Here is a 16,712-nt window from a genome sequence, read left to right as displayed (position 1 = left end):
TCCCCGGCAGAAGGCGAGGGACACGAGGGTTTCCCGCCGCCCCCCGACAAAGACCTCGAGAGTCCTTCTTCAACGCGTCTCGAGGCCCTAGTCCCCTCCCGTGACTCGAGAGCCAGGACGCGCTCCCCCTCGCCACGCGCATGGAGACCTGACTTCCCTGGCGCCGCACGAGAGGCTCCCTGAGATCCTCGTCGTGCCTCGGGAGAAAACCCCCACGGGCGCCGCAGCTCGAGGAAACCCCTGAGACGCCCCCGTCCTCGCGAGCTGAGGGCCTTCTTTTCCTGCATGGCCTGGAGAGCAATCCCGGGTCCTCTCTCCAAACGGAAGAGGAGGCTGGACTCCCTTGAGGCCGCTCAGGGGGCTCCAAGAGACCCGCGTCGCGACTCGAGAGGAGAGCGGAGTCCTTGGCTTCCCCTCGAGACGAGGCCTGACTCCCCGGGGGAGCCTGGAATGCAACCCCGAGATCCCTGCCTTCCCTGGAGAGGAAAATTAGGTCCCGGACACACGCTTAGGTGAGGTCTCTTAGGCCCTGCAGTGACTCGAGCGCCACCCCCAGCTTTCCCTCGCAACCCGAGGGGAAGATTGGGCTTCTCAGGGCCAACCCAAGGGGAAGGCTGAGATCCCCGTCGTAACTCGAGAATGCCGCCGCAACTCGAGAAAAACCACGTGGTTCCCACCGCTTGGCAAGATGAGGCCCTTGCCCGCGACGGCGTCTCAAGGGAAGTCCCCTGTTCCGCCCTGAAGGGCGAGACGGTCCCTGACAGCCTTCCTGCGACCCCCAAAAGTCCCCCGACACGCCGGGTTCCCCCGAGGGGAACACCGAGGGTCCCGGCACCGCTTCCTCTGAGCCCCTTCTCCCCTCCTGATCGCGACAGGAGAGGCGATTCCCCTGCGTGGTCTGGAAGGGGTTCCCGGCCTTCCCGGCGCACCTCAGGATGAGGCCGGTCTCACGAGGAAATTCGAGACGAGCCACGTGGGTGGGGCCACAGGCCGAACGCCCCCGATTCCCCGGTCCGCTCTTGAGAAGGACCCGAGGCCCGGACCCCTCTTCGAAGGCAACCCTGTGGGTGAAGGCACAACACGAAGGGGCACTGCCACCCCCGTGCATCGTCCGCAAAGACCCGCGGGTTCCACACACAGCTCGACGAGGGGCCTGAGACCCCCTGAGTAACTCGAGAGGCCAGCGGGGTTCCCTTCCTCAGACAAGACGAGGCCTGACTCTCCTGTCCCAACTCTGCAGGGACCCTGCGGTCGGAGTCCGAAACGCAGAGGAAGCCTGAGGTGCCTGCCTCCCCTCGAGGTGAGGCCCTCTTCCGTTGCGCCAGACCCAGCGGAGTCCCGAGGGGCCCCGCCACCTCCACAGGATCCCTCGCCTCTCAGAGGCACCCTGGGAAGTTCCCTAAGGTCCCCGGCAGAAGGCGAGGGACACGAGGGTTTCCCGCCGCCCCCCGACGAAGACCTCGAGAGTCCTTCTTCAACGCGTCTCGAGGCCCTAGTCCCCTCCCGTGACTCGAGAGCCAGGACGCGCTCCCCCTCGCCACGCGCATGGAGACCTGACTTCCCTGGCGCCGCACGAGAGGCTCCCTGAGATCCTCGTCGTGCCTCGGGAGAAAACCCCCACGGGCGCCGCAGCTCGAGGAAACCCCTGAGACGCCCCCGTCCTCGCGAGCTGAGGGCCTTCTTTTCCTGCATGGCCTGGAGAGCAATCCCGGGTCCTCTCTCCAAACGGAAGAGGAGGCTGGACTCCCTTGAGGCCGCTCAGGGGGCTCCAAGAGACCCGCGTCGCGACTCGAGAGGAGAGCGGAGTCCTTGGCTTCCCCTCGAGACGAGGCCTGACTCCCCGGGGGAGCCTGGAATGCAACCCCGAGATCCCTGCCTTCCCTGGAGAGGAAAATTAGGTCCCGGACACACGCTTAGGTGAGGTCTCTTAGGCCCTGCAGTGACTCGAGCGCCACCCCCAGCTTTCCCTCGCAACCCGAGGGGAAGATTGGGCTTCCCAGGGCCAACCCAAGGGGAAGGCTGAGATCCCCGTCGTAACTCGAGAATGCCGCCGCAACTCGAGAAAAACCACGTGGTTCCCACCGCTTGGCAAGATGAGGCCCTTGCCCGCGACGGCGTCTCAAGGGAAGTCCCCTGTTCCGCCCTGAAGGGCGAGACGGTCCCTGACAGCCTTCCTGCGACCCCCAAAAGTCCCCCGACACGCCGGGTTCCCCCGAGGGGAACACCGAGGGTCCCGGCACCGCTTCCTCTGAGCCCCTTCTCCCCTCCTGATCGCGACAGGAGAGGCGATTCCCCTGCATGGTCTGGAAGGGGTTCCCGGCCTTCCCGGCGCACCTCAGGATGAGGCCGGTCTCACGAGGAAATACGAGACGAGCCACGTGGGTGGGGCCACAGGCCGAACGCCCCCGATTCCCCGGTCCGCTCTTGAGAAGGACCCGAGGCCCGGACCCCTCTTCGAAGGCAACCCTGTGGGTGAAGGCACAACACGAAGGGGCACTGCCACCCCCGTGCATCGTCCGCAAAGGCCCGCGGGTTCCACACACAGCTCGACGAGGGGCCTGAGACCCCCTGAGCAACTCGAGAGGCCAGCGGGGTTCCCTTCCTCAGACAAGACGAGGCCTGACTCTCCTGTCCCAACTCTGCAGGGACCCTGCGGTCGGAGTCCGAAACGCAGAGGAAGCCTGAGGTGCCTGCCTCCCCTCGAGGTGAGGCCCTCTTCCGTTGCGCCAGACCCAGCGGAGTCCCGAGGGGCCCCGCCACCTCCACAGGATCCCTCGCCTCTCAGAGGCACCCTGGGAAGTTCCCTAAGGTCCCCGGCAGAAGGCGAGGGACACGAGGGTTTCCCGCCGCCCCCGGAGGAAGATCTCGAGAGTCCTTCTTCAACGCGTCTCGAGGCCCTAGTCCCCTCCCGTGACTCGAGAGCCAGGACGCGCTCCCCCTCGCCACGCGCATGGAGACCTGACTTCCCTGGCGCCGCACGAGAGGCTCCCTGAGATCCTCGTCGTGCCTCGGGAGAAAACCCCCACGGGCGCCGCAGCTCGAGGAAACCCCTGAGACGCCCCCGTCCTCGCGAGCTGAGGGCCTTCTTTTCCTGCATGGCCTGGAGAGCAATCCCGGGTCCTCTCTCCAAACGGAAGAGGAGGCTGGACTCCCTTGAGGCCGCTCAGGGGGCTCCAAGAGACCCGCGTCGCGACTCGAGAGGAGAGCGGAGTTCTTGGCTTCCCCTCGAGACGAGGCCTGACTCCCCGGGGGAGCCTGGAATGCAACTCCGAGATCCCTGCCTTCCCTGGAGAGGAAAATTAGGTCCCGGACACACGCTTAGGTGAGGTCTCTTAGGCCCTGCAGTGACTCGAGCGCCACCCCCAGCTTTCCCTCGCAACCCGAGGGGAAGATTGGGCTTCCCAGGGCCAACCCAAGGGGAAGGCTGAGATCCCCGTCGTAACTCGAGAATGCCGCCGCAACTCGAGAAAATCCACGTGGTTCCCACCGCTTGGCAAGATGAGGCTCTTGCCCGCGACGGCGTCTCAAGGGAAGTCCCCTGTTCCGCCCTGAAGGGCGAGACGGTCCCTGACAGCCTTCCTGCGACCCCCAAAAGTCCCCCGACACGCCTGGTTCCCCCGAGGAGAACACCGAGGGCCCCGGCACCGCTTCCTCTGAGCCCCTTCTCCCCTCCTGATCGCGACAGGAGAGGCGATTCCCCTGCGTGGTCTGGAAGGGGTTCCCGGCCTTCCCGGCGCACCTCAGGATGAGGCCGGTCTCACGAGGAAATTCGAGACGAGCCACGTGGGTGGGGCCACAGGCCGAACGCCCCCGATTCCCCGGTCCGCTCTTGAGAAGGACCCGAGGCCCGGACCCCTCTTCGAAGGCAACCCTGTGGGTGAAGGCACAACACGAAGGGGCACTGCCACCCCCGTGCATCGTCCGCAAAGACCCGCGGGTTCCACACACAGCTCGACGAGGGGCCTGAGACCCCCTGAGCAACTCGAGAGGCCAGCGGGGTTCCCTTCCTCAGACAAGACGAGGCCTGACTCTCCTGTCCCAACTCTGCAGGGACCCTGCGGTCGGAGTCCGAAACGCAGAGGAAGCCTGAGGTGCCTGCCTCCCCTCGAGGTGAGGCCCTCTTCCGTTGCGCCAGACCCAGCGGAGTCCCGAGGGGCCCCGCCACCTCCACAGGATCCCTCGCCTCTCAGAGGCACCCTGGGAAGTTCCCTAAGGTCCCCGGCAGAAGGCGAGGGACACGAGGGTTTCCCGCCGCCCCCCGACAAAGACCTCGAGAGTCCTTCTTCAACGCGTCTCGAGGCCCTAGTCCCCTCCCGTGACTCGAGAGCCAGGACGCGCTCCCCCTCGCCACGCGCATGGAGACCTGACTTCCCTGGCGCCGCACGAGAGGCTCCCTGAGATCCTCGTCGTGCCTCGGGAGAAAACCCCCACGGGCGCCGCAGCTCGAGGAAACCCCTGAGACGCCCCCGTCCTCGCGAGCTGAGGGCCTTCTTTTCCTGCATGGCCTGGAGAGCAATCCCGGGTCCTCTCTCCAAACGGAAGAGGAGGCTGGACTCCCTTGAGGCCGCTCAGGGGGCTCCAAGAGACCCGCGTCGCGACTCGAGAGGACAGCGGAGTCCTTGGCTTCCCCTCGAGACGAGGCCTGACTCCCCGGGGGAGCCTGGAATGCAACCCCGAGATCCCTGCCTTCCCTGGAGAGGAAAATTAGGTCCCGGACACACGCTTAGGTGAGGTCTCTTAGGCCCTGCAGTGACTCGAGCGCCACCCCCAGCTTTCCCTCGCAACCCGAGGGGAAGATTGGGCTTCCCAGGGCCAACCCAAGGGGAAGGCTGAGATCCCCGTCGTAACTCGAGAATGCCGCCGCAACTCGAGAAAAACCACGTGGTTCCCACCGCTTGGCAAGATGAGGCCCTTGCCCGCGACGGCGTCTCAAGGGAAGTCCCCTGTTCCGCCCTGAAGGGCGAGACGGTCCCTGACAGCCTTCCTGCGACCCCCAAAAGTCCCCCGACACGCCGGGTTCCCCCGAGGGGAACACCGAGGGTCCCGGCACCGCTTCCTCTGAGCCCCTTCTCCCCTCCTGATCGCGACAGGAGAGGCGATTCCCCTGCGTGGTCTGGAAGGGGTTCCCGGCCTTCCCGGCGCACCTCAGGATGAGGCCGGTCTCACGAGGAAATTCGAGACGAGCCACGTGGGTGGGGCCACAGGCCGAACGCCCCCGATTCCCCGGTCCGCTCTTGAGAAGGACCCGAGGCCCGGACCCCTCTTCGAAGGCAACCCTGTGGGTGAAGGCACAACACGAAGGGGCACTGCCACCCCCGTGCATCGTCCGCAAAGACCCGCGGGTTCCACACACAGCTCGACGAGGGGCCTGAGACCCCCCGAGCAACTCGAGAGGCCAGCGGGGTTCCCTTCCTCAGACAAGACGAGGCCTGACTCTCCTGTCCCAACTCTGCAGGGACCCTGCGGTCGGAGTCCGAAACGCAGAGGAAGCCTGAGGTGCCTGCCTCCCCTCGAGGTGAGGCCCTCTTCCGTTGCGCCAGACCCAGCGGAGTCCCGAGGGGCCCCGCCACCTCCACAGGATCCCTCGCCTCTCAGAGGCACCCTGGGAAGTTCCCTAAGGTCCCCGGCAGAAGGCGAGGGACACGAGGGTTTCCCGCCGCCCCCCGACAAAGACCTCGAGAGTCCTTCTTCAACGCGTCTCGAGGCCCTAGTCCCCTCCCGTGACTCGAGAGCCAGGACGCGCTCCCCCTCGCCACGCGCATGGAGACCTGACTTCCCTGGCGCCGCACGAGAGGCTCCCTGAGATCCTCGTCGTGCCTCGGGAGAAAACCCCCACGGGCGCCGCAGCTCGAGGAAACCCCTGAGACGCCCCCGTCCTCGCGAGCTGAGGGCCTTCTTTTCCTGCATGGCCTGGAGAGCAATCCCGGGTCCTCTCTCCAAACGGAAGAGGAGGCTGGACTCCCTTGAGGCCGCTCAGGGGGCTCCAAGAGACCCGCGTCGCGACTCGAGAGGAGAGCGGAGTCCTTGGCTTCCCCTCGAGACGAGGCCTGACTCCCCGGGGGAGCCTGGAATGCAACCCCGAGATCCCTGCCTTCCCTGGAGAGGAAAACTAGGTCCCGGACACACGCTTAGGTGAGGTCTCTTAGGCCCTGCAGTGACTCGAGCGCCACCCCCAGCTTTCCCTCGCAACCCGAGGGGAAGATTGGGCTTCCCAGGGCCAACCCAAGGGGAAGGCTGAGATCCCCGTCGTAACTCGAGAATGCCGCCGCAACTCGAGAAAAACCACGTGGTTCCCACCGCTTGGCAAGATGAGGCCCTTGCCCGCGACGGCGTCTCAAGGGAAGTCCCCTGTTCCGCCCTGAAGGGCGAGACGGTCCCTGACAGCCTTCCTGCGACCCCCAAAAGTCCCCCGACACGCCGGGTTCCCCCGAGGGGAACACCGAGGGTCCCGGCACCGCTTCCTCTGAGCCCCTTCTCCCCTCCTGATCGCGACAGGAGAGGCGATTCCCCTGCATGGTCTGGAAGGGGTTCCCGGCCTTCCCGGCGCACCTCAGGATGAGGCCGGTCTCACGAGGAAATTCGAGACGAGCCACGTGGGTGGGGCCACAGGCCGAACGCCCCCGATTCCGCGGTCCGCTCTTGAGAAGGACCCAAGGCCCGGACCCCTCTTCGAAGGCAACCCTGTGGGTGAAGGCACAACACGAAGGGGCACTGCCACCCCCGTGCATCGTCCGCAAAGGCCCGCGGGTTCCACACACAGCTCGACGAGGGGCCTGAGACCCCCTGAGCAACTCGAGAGGCCAGCGGGGTTCCCTTCCTCAGATAAGACGAGGCCTGACTCTCCTGTCCCAACTCTGCAGGGACCCTGCGGTCGGAGTCCGAAACGCAGAGGAAGCCTGAGGTGCCTGCCTCCCCTCGAGGTGAGGCCCTCTTCCGTTGCGCCAGACCCAGCGGAGTCCCGAGGGGCCCCGCCACCTCCACAGGATCCCTCGCCTCTCAGAGGCACCCTGGGAAGTTCCCTAAGGTCCCCGGCAGAAGGCGAGGGACACGAGGGTTTCCCGCCGCCCCCGGAGGAAGATCTCGAGAGTCCTTCTTCAACGCGTCTCGAGGCCCTAGTCCCCTCCCGTGACTCGAGAGCCAGGACGCGCTCCCCCTCGCCACGCGCATGGAGACCTGACTTCCCTGGCGCCGCACGAGAGGCTCCCTGAGATCCTCGTCGTGCCTCGGGAGAAAACCCCCACGGGCGCCGCAGCTCGAGGAAACCCCTGAGACGCCCCCGTCCTCGCGAGCTGAGGGCCTTCTTTTCCTGCATGGCCTGGAGAGCAATCCCGGGTCCTCTCTCCAAACGGAAGAGGAGGCTGGACTCCCTTGAGGCCGCTCAGGGGGCTCCAAGAGACCCGCGTCGCGACTCGAGAGGACAGCGGAGTCCTTGGCTTCCCCTCGAGACGAGGCCTGACTCCCCGGGGGAGCCTGGAATGCAACCCCGAGATCCCTGCCTTCCCTGGAGAGGAAAATTAGGTCCCGGACACACGCTTAGGTGAGGTCTCTTAGGCCCTGCAGTGACTCGAGCGCCACCCCCAGCTTTCCCTCGCAACCCGAGGGGAAGATTGGGCTTCCCAGGGCCAACCCAAGGGGAAGGCTGAGATCCCCGTCGTAACTCGAGAATGCCGCCGCAACTCGAGAAAAACCACGTGGTTCCCACCGCTTGGCAAGATGAGGCCCTTGCCCGCGACGGCGTCTCAAGGGAAGTCCCCTGTTCCGCCCTGAAGGGCGAGACGGTCCCTGACAGCCTTCCTGCGACCCCCAAAAGTCCCCCGACACGCCGGGTTCCCCCGAGGGGAACACCGAGGGTCCCGGCACCGCTTGCTCTGAGCCCCTTCTCCCCTCCTGATCGCGACAGGAGAGGCGATTCCCCTGCGTGGTCTGGAAGGGGTTCCCGGTCTTCCCGGCGCACCTCAGGATGAGGCCGGTCTCACGAGGAAATTCGAGACGAGCCACGTGGGTGGGGCCACAGGCCGAACGCCCCCGATTCCCCGGTCCGCTCTTGAGAAGGATCCGAGGCCCGGACCCCTCTTCGAAGGCAACCCTGTGGGTGAAGGCACAACACGAAGGGGCACTGCCAGCCCCGTGCATCGTCCGCAAAGACCCGCGGGTTCCACACACAGCTCGACGAGGGGCCTGAGACCCCCTGAGCAACTCGAGAGGCCAGCGGGGTTCCCTTCCTCAGACAAGACGAGGCCTGACTCTCCTGTCCCAACTCTGCAGGGACCCTGCGGTCGGAGTCCGAAACGCAGAGGAAGCCTGAGGTGCCTGCCTCCCCTCGAGGTGAGGCCCTCTTCCGTTGCGCCAGACCCAGCGGAGTCCCGAGGGGCCCCGCCACCTCCACAGGATCCCTCGCCTCTCAGAGGCACCCTGGGAAGTTCCCTAAGGTCCCCGGCAGAAGGCGAGGGAAACGAGGGTTTCCCGCCGCCCCCCGACAAAGACCTCGAGAGTCCTTCTTCAACGCGTCTCGAGGCCCTAGTCCCGTCCCGTGACTCGAGAGCCAGGACGCGCTCCCCCTCGCCACGCGCATGGAGACCTGACTTCCCTGGCGCCGCACGAGAGGCTCCCTGAGATCCTCGTCGTGCCTCGGGAGAAAACCCCCACGGGCGCCGCAGCTCGAGGAAACCCCTGAGACGCCCCCGTCCTCGCGAGCTGAGGGCCTTCTTTTCCTGCATGGCCTGGAGAGCAATCCCGGGTCCTCTCTCCAAACGGAAGAGGAGGCTGGACTCCCTTGAGGCCGCTCAGGGGGCTCCAAGAGACCCGCGTCGCGACTCGAGAGGAGAGCGGAGTCCTTGGCTTCCCCTCGAGACGAGGCCTGACTCCCCGGGGGAGCCTGGAATGCAACCCCGAGATCCCTGCCTTCCCTGGAGAGGAAAACTAGGTCCCGGACACACGCTTAGGTGAGGTCTCTTAGGCCCTGCAGTGACTCGAGCGCCACCCCCAGCTTTCCCTCGCAACCCGAGGGGAAGATTGGGCTTCCCAGGGCCAACCCAAGGGGAAGGCTGAGATCCCCGTCGTAACTCGAGAATGCCGCCGCAACTCGAGAAAAACCACGTGGTTCCCACCGCTTGGCAAGATGAGGCCCTTGCCCGCGACGGCGTCTCAAGGGAAGTCCCCTGTTCCGCCCTGAAGGGCGAGACGGTCCCTGACAGCCTTCCTGCGACCCCCAAAAGTCCCCCGACACGCCGGGTTCCCCCGAGGGGAACACCGAGGGTCCCGGCACCGCTTCCTCTGAGCCCCTTCTCCCCTCCTGATCGCGACAGGAGAGGCGATTCCCCTGCATGGTCTGGAAGGGGTTCCCGGCCTTCCCGGCGCACCTCAGGATGAGGCCGGTCTCACGAGGAAATTCGAGACGAGCCACGTGGGTGGGGCCACAGGCCGAACGCCCCCGATTCCGCGGTCCGCTCTTGAGAAGGACCCAAGGCCCGGACCCCTCTTCGAAGGCAACCCTGTGGGTGAAGGCACAACACGAAGGGGCACTGCCACCCCCGTGCATCGTCCGCAAAGGCCCGCGGGTTCCACACACAGCTCGACGAGGGGCCTGAGACCCCCTGAGCAACTCGAGAGGCCAGCGGGGTTCCCTTCCTCAGATAAGACGAGGCCTGACTCTCCTGTCCCAACTCTGCAGGGACCCTGCGGTCGGAGTCCGAAACGCAGAGGAAGCCTGAGGTGCCTGCCTCCCCTCGAGGTGAGGCCCTCTTCCGTTGCGCCAGACCCAGCGGAGTCCCGAGGGGCCCCGCCACCTCCACAGGATCCCTCGCCTCTCAGAGGCACCCTGGGAAGTTCCCTAAGGTCCCCGGCAGAAGGCGAGGGACACGAGGGTTTCCCGCCGCCCCCGGAGGAAGATCTCGAGAGTCCTTCTTCAACGCGTCTCGAGGCCCTAGTCCCCTCCCGTGACTCGAGAGCCAGGACGCGCTCCCCCTCGCCACGCGCATGGAGACCTGACTTCCCTGGCGCCGCACGAGAGGCTCCCTGAGATCCTCGTCGTGCCTCGGGAGAAAACCCCCACGGGCGCCGCAGCTCGAGGAAACCCCTGAGACGCCCCCGTCCTCGCGAGCTGAGGGCCTTCTTTTCCTGCATGGCCTGGAGAGCAATCCCGGGTCCTCTCTCCAAACGGAAGAGGAGGCTGGACTCCCTTGAGGCCGCTCAGGGGGCTCCAAGAGACCCGCGTCGCGACTCGAGAGGAGAGCGGAGTCCTTGGCTTCCCCTCGAGACGAGGCCTGACTCCCCGGGGGAGCCTGGAATGCAACCCCGAGATCCCTGCCTTCCCTGGAGAGGAAAATTAGGTCCCGGACACACGCTTAGGTGAGGTCTCTTAGGCCCTGCAGTGACTCGAGCGCCACCCCCAGCTTTCCCTCGCAACCCGAGGGGAAGATTGGGCTTCCCAGGGCCAACCCAAGGGGAAGGCTGAGATCCCCGTCGTAACTCGAGAATGCCGCCGCAACTCGAGAAAAACCACGTGGTTCCCACCGCTTGGCAAGATGAGGCCCTTGCCCGCGACGGCGTCTCAAGGGAAGTCCCCTGTTCCGCCCTGAAGGGCGAGACGGTCCCTGACAGCCTTCCTGCGACCCCCAAAAGTCCCCCGACACGCCGGGTTCCCCCGAGGGGAACACCGAGGGTCCCGGCACCGCTTCCTCTGAGCCCCTTCTCCCCTCCTGATCGCGACAGGAGAGGCGATTCCCCTGCGTGGTCTGGAAGGGGTTCCCGGTCTTCCCGGCGCACCTCAGGATGAGGCCGGTCTCACGAGGAAATTCGAGACGAGCCACGTGGGTGGGGCCACAGGCCGAACGCCCCCGATTCCCCGGTCCGCTCTTGAGAAGGATCCGAGGCCCGGACCCCTCTTCGAAGGCAACCCTGTGGGTGAAGGCACAACACGAAGGGGCACTGCCAGCCCCGTGCATCGTCCGCAAAGACCCGCGGGTTCCACACACAGCTCGACGAGGGGCCTGAGACCCCCTGAGCAACTCGAGAGGCCAGCGGGGTTCCCTTCCTCAGACAAGACGAGGCCTGACTCTCCTGTCCCAACTCTGCAGGGACCCTGCGGTCGGAGTCCGAAACGCAGAGGAAGCCTGAGGTGCCTGCCTCCCCTCGAGGTGAGGCCCTCTTCCGTTGCGCCAGACCCAGCGGAGTCCCGAGGGGCCCCGCCACCTCCACAGGATCCCTCGCCTCTCAGAGGCACCCTGGGAAGTTCCCTAAGGTCCCCGGCAGAAGGCGAGGGAAACGAGGGTTTCCCGCCGCCCCCCGACAAAGACCTCGAGAGTCCTTCTTCAACGCGTCTCGAGGCCCTAGTCCCGTCCCGTGACTCGAGAGCCAGGACGCGCTCCCCCTCGCCACGCGCATGGAGACCTGACTTCCCTGGCGCCGCACGAGAGGCTCCCTGAGATCCTCGTCGTGCCTCGGGAGAAAACCCCCACGGGCGCCGCAGCTCGAGGAAACCCCTGAGACGCCCCCGTCCTCGCGAGCTGAGGGCCTTCTTTTCCTGCATGGCCTGGAGAGCAATCCCGGGTCCTCTCTCCAAACGGAAGAGGAGGCTGGACTCCCTTGAGGCCGCTCAGGGGGCTCCAAGAGACCCGCGTCGCGACTCGAGAGGAGAGCGGAGTCCTTGGCTTCCCCTCGAGACGAGGCCTGACTCCCCGGGGGAGCCTGGAATGCAACCCCGAGATCCCTGCCTTCCCTGGAGAGGAAAATTAGGTCCCGGACACATGCTTAGGTGAGGTCTCTTAGGCCCTGCAGTGACTCGAGCGCCACCCCCAGCTTTCCCTCGCAACCCGAGGGGAAGATTGGGCTTCCCAGGGCCAACCCAAGGGGAAGGCTGAGATCCCCGTCGTAACTCGAGAATGCCGCCGCAACTCGAGAAAAACCACGTGGTTCCCACCGCTTGGCAAGATGAGGCCCTTGCCCGCGACGGCGTCTCAAGGGAAGTCCCCTGTTCCGCCCTGAAGGGCGAGACGGTCCCTGACAGCCTTCCTGCGACCCCCAAAAGTCCCCCGACACGCCGGGTTCCCCCGAGGGGAACACCGAGGGTCCCGGCACCGCTTCCTCTGAGCCCCTTCTCCCCTCCTGATCGCGACAGGAGAGGCGATTCCCCTGCGTGGTCTGGAAGGGGTTCCCGGCCTTCCCGGCGCACCTCAGGATGAGGCCGGTCTCACGAGGAAATTCGAGACGAGCCACGTGGGTGGGGCCACAGGCCGAACGCCCCCGATTCCCCGGTCCGCTCTTGAGAAGGACCCGAGGCCCGGACCCCTCTTCGAAGGCAACCCTGTGGGTGAAGGCACAACACGAAGGGGCACTGCCACCCCCGTGCATCGTCCGCAAAGACCCGCGGGTCCCACACACAGCTCGACGAGGGGCCTGAGACCCCCTGAGCAACTCGAGATTCCAGCGGGGTTCCCTTCCTCAGACAAGACGAGGCCTGACTCTCCTGTCCCAACTCTGCAGGGACCCTGCGGTCAGAGTCCGAAACGCAGAGGAAGCCTGAGGTGCCTGCCTCCCCTCGAGGTGAGGCCCTCTTCCGTTGCGCCAGACCCAGCGGAGTCCCGAGGGTCCCCGCCACCTCCACAGGATCCCTCGCCTCTCAGAGGCACCCTGGGAAGTTCCCTAAGGTCCCCGGCAGAAGGCGAGGGACACGAGGGTTTCCCGCCGCCCCCCGACGAAGACCTCGAGAGTCCTTCTTCAACGCGTCTCGAGGCCCTAGTGCCCTCCCGTGACTCGAGAGCCAGGACGCGCTCCCCCTCGCCACGCGCATGGAGACCTGACTTCCCTGGCGCCGCACGAGAGGCTCCCTGAGATCCTCGTCGTGCCTCGGGAGAAAACCCCCACGGGCGCCGCAGCTCGAGGAAACCCCTGAGACGCCCCCGTCCTCGCGAGCTGAGGGCCTTCTTTTCCTGCATGGCCTGGAGAGCAATCCCGGGTCCTCTCTCCAAACGGAAGAGGAGGCTGGACTCCCTTGAGGCCGCTCAGGGGGCTCCAAGAGACCCGCGTCGCGACTCGAGAGGAGAGCGGAGTTCTTGGCTTCCCCTCGAGACGAGGCCTGACTCCCCGGGGGAGCCTGGAATGCAACCCCGAGATCCCTGCCTTCCCTGGAGAGGAAAATTAGGTCCCGGACACACGCTTAGGTGAGGTCTCTTAGGCCCTGCAGTGACTCGAGCGCCACCCCCAGCTTTCCCTCGCAACCCGAGGGGAAGATTGGGCTTCCCAGGGCCAACCCAAGGGGAAGGCTGAGATCCCCGTCGTAACTCGAGAATGCCGCCGCAACTCGAGAAAAACCACGTGGTTCCCACCGCTTGGCAAGATGAGGCCCTTGCCCGCGACGGCGTCTCAAGGGAAGTCCCCTGTTCCGCCCTGAAGGGCGAGACGGTCCCTGACAGCCTTCCTGCGACCCCCAAAAGTCCCCCGACACGCCGGGTTCCCCCGAGGGGAACACCGAGGGTCCCGGCACCGCTTCCTCTGAGCCCCTTCTCCCCTCCTGATCGCGACAGGAGAGGCGATTCCCCTGCGTGGTCTGGAAGGGGTTCCCGGCCTTCCCGGCGCACCTCAGGATGAGGCCGGTCTCACGAGGAAATTCGAGACGAGCCACGTGGGTGGGGCCACAGGCCGAACGCCCCCGATTCCCCAGTCCGCTCTTGAGAAGGACCCGAGGCCCGGACCCCTCTTCGAAGGCAACCCTGTGGGTGAAGGCACAACACGAAGGGGCACTGCCACCCCCGTGCATCGTCCGCAAAGACCCGCGGGTTCCACACACAGCTCGACGAGGGGCCTGAGACCCCCTGAGCAACTCGAGAGGCCAGCGGGGTTCCCTTCCTCAGACAAGACGAGGCCTGACTCTCCTGTCCCAACTCTGCAGGGACCCTGCGGTCGGAGTCCGAAACGCAGAGGAAGCCTGAGGTGCCTGCCTCCCCTCGAGGTGAGGCCCTCTTCCGTTGCGCCAGACCCAGCGGAGTCCCGAGGGGCCCCGCCACCTCCACAGGATCCCTCGCCTCTCAGAGGCACCCTGGGAAGTTCCCTAAGGTCCCCGGCAGAAGGCGAGGGACACGAGGGTTTCCCGCCGCCCCCCGACAAAGACCTCGAGAGTCCTTCTTCAACGCGTCTCGAGGCCCTAGTCCCCTCCCGTGACTCGAGAGCCAGGACGCGCTCCCCCTCGCCACGCGCATGGAGACCTGACTTCCCTGGCGCCGCACGAGAGGCTCCCTGAGATCCTCGTCGTGCCTCGGGAGAAAACCCCCACGGGCGCCGCAGCTCGAGGAAACCCCTGAGACGCCCCCGTCCTCGCGAGCTGAGGGCCTTCTTTTCCTGCATGGCCTGGAGAGCAATCCCGGGTCCTCTCTCCAAACGGAAGAGGAGGCTGGACTCCCTTGAGGCCGCTCAGGGGGCTCCAAGAGACCCGCGTCGCGACTCGAGAGGAGAGCGGAGTCCTTGGCTTCCCCTCGAGACGAGGCCTGACTCCCCGGGGGAGCCTGGAATGCAACCCCGAGATCCCTGCCTTCCCTGGAGAGGAAAATTAGGTCCCGGACACACGCTTAGGTGAGGTCTCTTAGGCCCTGCAGTGACTCGAGCGCCACCCCCAGCTTTCCCTCGCAACCCGAGGGGAAGATTGGGCTTCCCAGGGCCAACCCAAGGGGAAGGCTGAGATCCCCGTCGTAACTCGAGAATGCCGCCGCAACTCGAGAAAAACCACGTGGTTCCCACCGCTTGGCAAGATGAGGCCCTTGCCCGCGACGGCGTCTCAAGGGAAGTCCCCTGTTCCGCCCTGAAGGGCGAGACGGTCCCTGACAGCCTTCCTGCGACCCCCAAAAGTCCCCCGACACGCCGGGTTCCCCCGAGGGGAACACCGAGGGTCCCGGCACCGCTTCCTCTGAGCCCCTTCTCCCCTCCTGATCGCGACAGGAGAGGCGATTCCCCTGCGTGGTCTGGAAGGGGTTCCCGGCCTTCCCGGCGCACCTCAGGATGAGGCCGGTCTCACGAGGAAATTCGAGACGAGCCACGTGGGTGGGGCCACAGGCCGAACGCCCCCGATTTCCCGGTCCGCTCTTGAGAAGGACCCGAGGCCCGGACCCCTCTTCGAAGGCAACCCTGTGGGTGAAGGCACAACAAGAAGGGGCACTGCCATCCCCGTGCATCGTCCGCAAAGACCCGCGGGTTCCACACACAGCTCGACGAGGGGCCTGAGACCCCCTGAGCAACTCGAGAGGCCAGCGGGGTTCCCTTCCTCAGACAAGACGAGGCCTGACTCTCCTGTCCCAACTCTGCAGGGACCCTGCGGTCGGAGTCCGAAACGCAGAGGAAGCCTGAGGTGCCTGCCTCCCCTCGAGGTGAGGCCCTCTTCCGTTGCGCCAGACCCAGCGGAGTCCCGAGGGGCCCCGCCACCTCCACAGGATCCCTCGCCTCTCAGAGGCACCCTGGGAAGTTCCCTAAGGTCCCCGGCAGAAGGCGAGGGACACGAGGGTTTCCCGCCGCCCCCCGACAAAGACCTCGAGAGTCCTTCTTCAACGCGTCTCGAGGCCCTAGTCCCCTCCCGTGACTCGAGAGCCAGGACGCGCTCCCCCTCGCCACGCGCATGGAGACCTGACTTCCCTGGCGCCGCACGAGAGGCTCCCTGAGATCCTCGTCGTGCCTCGGGAGAAAACCCCCACGGGCGCCGCAGCTCGAGGAAACCCCTGAGACGCCCCCGTCCTCGCGAGCTGAGGGCCTTCTTTTCCTGCATGGCCTGGAGAGCAATCCCGGGTCCTCTCTCCAAACGGAAGAGGAGGCTGGACTCCCTTGAGGCCGCTCAGGGGGCTCCAAGAGACCCGCGTCGCGACTCGAGAGGAGAGCGGAGTCCTTGGCTTCCCCTCGAGACGAGGCCTGACTCCCCGGGGGAGCCTGGAATGCAACCCCGAGATCCCTGCCTTCCCTGGAGAGGAAAACTAGGTCCCGGACACACGCTTAGGTGAGGTCTCTTAGGCCCTGCAGTGACTCGAGCGCCACCCCCAGCTTTCCCTCGCAACCCGAGGGGAAGATTGGGCTTCCCAGGGCCAACCCAAGGGGAAGGCTGAGATCCCCGTCGTAACTCGAGAATGCCGCCGCAACTCGAGAAAAACCACGTGGTTCCCACCGCTTGGCAAGATGAGGCCCTTGCCCGCGACGGCGTCTCAAGGGAAGTCCCCTGTTCCGCCCTGAAGGGCGAGACGGTCCCTGACAGCCTTCCTGCGACCCCCAAAAGTCCCCCGACACGCCGGGTTCCCCCGAGGGGAACACCGAGGGTCCCGGCACCGCTTCCTCTGAGCCCCTTCTCCCCTCCTGATCGCGACAGGAGAGGCGATTCCCCTGCGTGGTCTGGAAGGGGTTCCCGGCCTTCCCGGCGCACCTCAGGATGAGGCCGGTCTCACGAGGAAATTCGAGACGAGCCACGTGGGTGGGGCCACAGGCCGAACGCCCCCGATTCCCCGGTCCGCTCTTGAGAAGGACCCGAGGCCCGGACCCCTCTTCGAAGGCAACCCTGTGGGTGAAGGCACAACACGAAGGGGCACTGCCACCCCCGTGCATCGTCCGCAAAGACCCGCGGGTTCCACACACAGCTCGACGAGGGGCCTGAGACCCCCTGAGCAACTCGAGAGGCCAGCGGGGTTCCCTTCCTCAGACAAGACGAGGCCTGACTCTCCTGTCCCAACTCTGCAGGGACCCTGCGGTCGGAG

The sequence above is a fragment of the Bubalus kerabau genome, unplaced genomic scaffold (genome assembly GCF_029407905.1).
Source record: "Bubalus kerabau isolate K-KA32 ecotype Philippines breed swamp buffalo unplaced genomic scaffold, PCC_UOA_SB_1v2 scaffold_83, whole genome shotgun sequence".
Lineage (NCBI taxonomy): Eukaryota > Metazoa > Chordata > Mammalia > Artiodactyla > Bovidae > Bubalus > Bubalus kerabau.
The sequence above is the reverse complement of the archived record's forward strand: the minus strand, read 5'-3'. Positions refer to the sequence as shown.